We start from the raw sequence: 6561 nt of genomic DNA, 5'->3' as shown, positions 1-6561 counted from the left end.
AGTAGAGTAAAGGAAAATTACTATGAGCCATAAGCTGAGAAATCAACATAAACTGTGCCTGAAATAAACTTTGCGAGTTTAGACCTTGACCTTCTCATAAATGTTTTGTCTTCACTTTCGAGGCCTCTTTGTTCTTTAAGATCTTTACACAATTCAAGGTAAAGAAAACGAAAAGGTATAGAAAAGAAGAAAAACATCAACTCAACAAACTGGAATAAAGATGAACGTTGAATAAATTCACGGTGAATTCATATTTATAAATTAAGGTAATACTTTCCTGGAAAACCCTTCAAGAGGTGCAATAACAATCAGCTGGGCTGCGGGTAAAGAAGCGACCACAACCTGAGCTCAAATCCCAATTGTCCTCATCTGCACCTTCATCTGTTTTCAGATTTTTGAATTAGTCTCGTTAGTTTCAAGTTTAAGTTTATCGTCATAGATACAGTACCGTGTACATGTATCATGAAATTCTTCCTGAATGCTTCTCCACAGACTATGGACAAGGACAGAGACAATACAAATACTCCACAAACAAAACAGTGACAATGACAGTGAGTAGAGCAACAGCAATAGCAATAGGTAATAGATAATCCCAGTTGTTTCAGAACTTTTTTCTCACAATTTTAACCATTTTTAAATTGCTATTTTTCTTCAGGACAGTAAATATGGAACTTAGTATTCAAGAATACAATTCAAATGCATTACTTCCTTAATTTACTGAGAATTATACATGCTGTCAGTTAACTGTGTAATAATGTTGTCTGTTTTGTGTGTCACAAATGTCACTGAAATCGCTAAAAGCGCAAAAATGTTGGCAGAAATGGGAAAGTGATGAATCAGAGGGAGGGGCCAATAATGATGGAAAACTGAATCCTGAGCAGTTCTGTCAAAGCCAAACTATAAAAGACCTTGATTTTTAAATTGCTTATCCATGACACGCAACAAACAAAACTAAGGCGTCAGTAGTTTCTTTCACCTTCACTTCACTCCAAACCCCCCCTTCACCTAACAAATATCAGCTCACACCTGAACCTGCCCATTCACAGCAGCCAACCAATCAGGGAGCAGCAGAATGTGAGTTGTTCGAAGGCAGCAAAAGGAATTTAAACCTGTGAGAGAGCAGCAGGGAGTCCACAGAGAGCCAATGGGAAGAGATACCATGTCGATGATTACGACTCTGATATGGGACAGCGCCTCTGGCACACTAATGCTCATCTTTGCGGCTCTCCTCTTCCTCATCCTCCTCTTCGAGCCCTCAGCCAAGGATGACAAATACAAGTTCCCCCCAGGGCCCCGGCCTTGGCCCTTCATCGGAAACCTCAACATCCTCGATATGCATCGGCCGTACAACACCATGTGCAAGGTGAGACCCGTTACTGCAGGTTATTGTCCAGTGTGACAGTTACCGGCCCCGGTTTCATAACTCTGTCACTCCCTATTATTTCGGTGCCACGAGAACAAGATTCAAGCTGATCAAGTGTTTTCTCTAGAGATTCACCTGAATGATCAGTTTCTTAACGAATATCCAAGAACTCATGTGGGTTTGCTGCCCTTTTCCCCACTAGCTATCCGAGCAGTACTGAGATGTGTTCACGTTCCACATGGGCATGGAGAAGTATGTGGTCATTACCGGGTACGAGGCAGTGAAGCAAGCACTGGTCAACCAGGCTGAAGAGTTCGGGGAGAGGGGATTGACTCGGGCCACCCAAACCTTCAGCAATGGCAAGGGTGAGAAAAGCTGCCATTGGAAGCCTCTAGCAGCAACGAGACCAGTAGGAAATGTTGGGACACGGTGAAACCAGGAAGTACCCACATTTAAATTCTTGCACTCACTCTGGCATTAATACATACATACACACACACACACAAACACACACACACACACACACACACACACACACACACATTGTCTGAACCGCTTGTCCCATACGGGGTCGCAGGGAGCTGGAATCTAACCCGGCAACACAGGGCGAAAGGCTGGAGGGGGAGGGGACACACCCAGGGCGGGACGTCTGGCATTAATACCGGTTCTAAAAATCAATGGTTTAACATGGTGTCACATGAAGCCTCTGCTCTTCCCTGGAAGGTGTGGTCTTCAGTGTGGGCGAGTCCTGGAAGACCATGCGGCGGTTCACACTGACCACGTTACGGGACGTTGGCATGGGTCGCAACACCATCGAGGACCGCATTGTGGAAGAGGCTCAGAGGTTGCTCGTGGTCTTCCACGGGCACCAAGGTAAACTCTAACCCTAACCTGCCTCTGCACATCTACGGCATGTTCAATCTTCACTGCCCGGCTAGAGGTGCTGAAGCAGCGGTAAGGTTCACGCTCACCTTCATCCTCCACCTCTTCTTCTTCCAGGAAAACCCTTCAATCCCAGAGTCAACATCTATTCGGCTGTCTCCAACATCATCTGTCACCTGGTGTTTGGACACCACTTTGAGTATGACGACCCCGTGTTCCTGCAGCTCCAGAGTCGGGTCATTGAAAATCTTAAGCTGATGGCCTCCCCTGACCTGCTGGTGTGGACTTTATACCTGAGGAAACACTGCTCACACTGACATCACCTGTGTAAAGAACACATTTCCATTGGGCAGGTCAAACACCCAAAGGGACCTGTAGATTTATTCTAGGGTCTCTTCTTAATCTCAATCATTTCGGCATCATCCACCAGTTGGAGTCACCTGATAACCTGTTTACTGAGACTCCTCACGCTCTCCCTTCTTCCCCACCATTGTGCCGACTGTGTCGCTTCCGTTGGTGACAATACATCTGCAAGAAAAATCCCAATCTCAGGGTTCACCTAATAACCAGACTCATCCTTCCAAGCCACCAATCTTCAGTTCTTTCTCTAATTTTTTTATATCACAAACTTCAGACAGCCAGTCTATCAGAATGTCTAATGAAAGGTTGGAAAGAATGTGCAAAAAGCTTTGAGGAAACCTCAAGGGCAGTGAAATACTGAAGAAAGAATAAACACACACATATTTTCGGAACCACTTGTCCCATACGGGGTCACGGGGAACCGCAGCCTACCCAGCAACTCAGGGCCTAGGGCCGGAGGGGGAGGGGATACACCCAGGACGGGACACCAGTCCGTCGCAAGGCACCCCAAGCGGGACTCGAACCCCAGACCCACTGGAGAGCAGGACCTGGTCCAACCCACTGCGCCACCGCACCCCCCTGAAGGAAGAATATTAAATATTAAATATGTTAAATGTTTTGAAAAATTTAGAAATTATGATTTTGCTACAAATATGTCATTTGTATTCAAAGAAGCCTTTATTCTGGTGTTTTTATTGATTTTTGGTAACGCATTTTTTATCCAGGGACCAATTACTTTTTCTTCTAAGAAACCCCATCGTTTCATCTGAAATAATCTTTTGTTTATTCTGAGCTGTACATAACTTTGGAGAAAAGCATCTGCTAAATTAATAAATGTAAGAAAATACGGTAATTCAGTGCCTTCACAACAGGAATTCATCTACCAGGGTGAGCTCATGAAGCAAATTAATCCTGTTATGTAAAGGATGGTTGTACTTTTATCATAGATTTATATTTACATTTATTCATTTAGTAAATGTTTTCCTCCACTCGACACTGTACTGTTTAATCTGTGCATCTCGGATGAAAAAAGTACATCTCAACAAATGAAGAGCTTTAGATGCAGACACATGAATCTCAAAGCACAGGCACTCGGTTTTTCGGACATCACCCGCGTACGTAAAGCAGTTTCACGTAGAGTTGATTGGAAACACAGACTTGATCGTGACAGATGGCGTTGGACTCATTTGTGCAGCTGTCAGGAGATCAGGAGGGAAGTGGCTCTTAAAAGATGGGTTTGAGACCCTTCGTGAATACTGGAGGGATTCAGCACTGCCGAGGGACTAGCGGCTAAAATTGAGAAAATGTAGACTTTTGATTTTGGATCTCCTATGTAGGCCCATCAAGAGGCGAGAGGTGCAGGAGCACAGCACTCTTACAGAGTCATTTTTACTGTATCAGTACAGGGCAAGTACCTTGCTCAAGGGCAGTACAGCAGGAGTGGGATTTAAACCTTTGAATCTAGAGGCCATGGCTCTAATCACTATATTGTCTGCTGCCCCATATTTTCTAAGGTGTTCTCAGAAAATGTGTGTGTGTGTGTTTTTCCCGCTGACCAGGTGTACAACCTCTTCCCAAAACTGGGGGCGATGCTGAGAAACTTTAAGAGGGTAAAGAAGAACATGGCAGCAAACCGCTATTACTTCAGCAGTGTGTGCCGTCAGCACAAGGCCGAGCTGGACAGCAATGACTTGAGGAGCTTCCTGGACAGCTTCCTGGCCCAACAGAAGGAGGAGGTAGGAAAATTACAGACACACACACACACACATCATCTGAAACCGCCTGTCCCAGATGGGGTTGCGGGGGAGCCAGAGCCTAATCCAACAACACAGGGCAAAAGACTGGAGGGGGAGGGGCCACACCCAGGACGGGACACCAGTTTGTTGCAAGGCACCCCAAGCGGGACTTGAACCCCAGGCCCACCGTAGGGCAGGACCCAGTCCAACCCACTGTACCGTTGCACCCCCCGGTAGGAAAATTAATTAATTATTAATATAAGGACTCAAGATACTCCACATGAGCATGATAGTGCCTCCTACTGGCCAAGTCTTGGTTCTGCAGCTCAACAGAAGACAAACCAGTTCAGTAGAGCTGCATTTCTTGGAGAATCTTTTTTCTCCGCAAAGAAACTTAACCGTACAAAAGCGAACTCCTCGAGCCACATCTCTCCAGGAGTCCAGGAACGCCAACACCTACTTTGACGAGGAAAATATGGTCGTGACGATCGCAAACCTCTTTGCTGCTGGCACTGAGACAACCTCCACCACCCTCCGCTGGGGCCTGCTCTTCATGATGAAGTATCCCCACATCCAAGGTGAATGTCAATCACACAGCACTACCCAGTGGCTGGAGGTCCATAAAAACAAATCAAAAACATCCCACAGTCCTTGCAAACAGGATTAATTCAGACTCTCTGTGAGCACTCTCCCAGTTGACCCATCCTCTTCTTATGCCACATAGAAAGTACATGCAGAGATTGAACGTGTGATCTGCAAAGATCGTGCCCTGAGGTTCGAAGACCCTAAGAGCATGCCGTACACAGATGCCGTGGTGCACGAGATCCAGTGCTTTGCAAACATGGTCCCCAACAACCTGCTGCACCAGACAAAAGAGGACACAACCTTCAGAGGCTACCACATCCCCAAGGTCAGAGTTCAGAGTTCAGGCTTCGGGTCACTATGTGGGGACAGGACTGTGATTGGAAAGTCTGATGATGAAATAGACTCTCTACAGTATAAGGTTTGTAAGAAGAGGAATGGACACAACTGAAAAAGCAGCCCTGCTGAATGTACTAGATACTGCTGCCTTGAGGGAGATGTTCCTCTCCAGGTTGGATGTAAAAGACCTCTGGCCTGAAGGTCTCTCGACACCATTGTGCTCCACAGCGAACCCCCATCATCCCCTTGCTCACCTCTGTGCTCTTTGACAAGACACAGTGGGACGAGTGAGACGCTGTGCAAGCTCAACCCAGGACACTTCCTGGACGCAGAGGGACGCTTCGTCAAGAAGGACGCATTCCTCCCCTTTTCCGCAGGTGAGTGAGTGTCCAGCCAGGTCCTCACTATCCAGCAGTCGCTGCCTCCGTCTGACATTTATCCCGACATATAAACCGTGGTATTTAATACACTAAACCTCTTGTAGGACGCAGGGCGTGTGTGGGCGAGACCCTGGCCAAGATGGAGCTCTTCTTGTTTTTCACAGCCCTCCTGCAGAAGTTCCGTTTCCAGCCACCTGAAGGCATCAGGGCCGAGGACCTGGACCCGACCTCGGTCCCAGGACTCGGCCGCTCTCCCACACCCTACAAGCTCTCGTCAACTCGCATGAGGAGGCAGATCCTTAGAAACACATCGGAGGCACACACACACACGCATGGGAAGACGCGCCTGTGTGATGTCCCTGTTGTGTGTAAAGACTCATCACTATCTACAGCCCTCCCACTGTTTGTGCACCTCTGTGATCACTTTAATCACTTTACTCAACGCCCGTTTGGGTCATCAGACACTTGACAGATTTCTGGTATTTTACACAGTATTAGTATGATTAACTTTTATACAATCAGAATATTTTTCAGAGATGCCAGTATTTCATATTTTTTGCCTATAAAGTGCTGAAAAGCACTGAATTGTTTGAATTTGTAATTTTGAAATTGACACTCTATCATGTGTTCAATAAATGTGTATTATGCCTTCGGTTTAATGGTTCAAAAAACCTATATGCAGCTACTTGTGTGATGTACGCTGGTTTATACCATGGTATGTGACAAATTAACTGTTCTCTGGAATCACGTCTGCATCTAAATCTCTCTTTTGTTAATGTGATGCACTCGTATTTCTTCTCCGAGATGTGTGTCACTTTAGAGAAAAGTGTCTCCTTAATGAATAAATGTAAATGCAATGTTGATGTCTGTGAGAGAGAGAGAGAGAGAGTGTGTGTGTTTGTGTGTGAGACGGTGAGGT

The 6561-nt window shown here is 46.0% G+C and overlaps 1 pseudogene; it reads left to right on the top strand.

The window, feature by feature from the left end:
• Positions 1 to 872: 872 nt before the first annotated feature.
• Positions 873 to 6111, top strand: LOC108931807 (cytochrome P450 2K1-like; annotated as a pseudogene).
• The last annotated feature ends 450 nt before the right edge of the window (positions 6112 to 6561 follow it).

Source organism: Scleropages formosus, chromosome 23 (genome assembly GCF_900964775.1).
Source record: "Scleropages formosus chromosome 23, fSclFor1.1, whole genome shotgun sequence".
Taxonomy (NCBI): domain Eukaryota; kingdom Metazoa; phylum Chordata; class Actinopteri; order Osteoglossiformes; family Osteoglossidae; genus Scleropages; species Scleropages formosus.
Note: the sequence above shows the minus strand (reverse complement) of the source record. Positions and strands in the feature narration are given on the sequence as shown.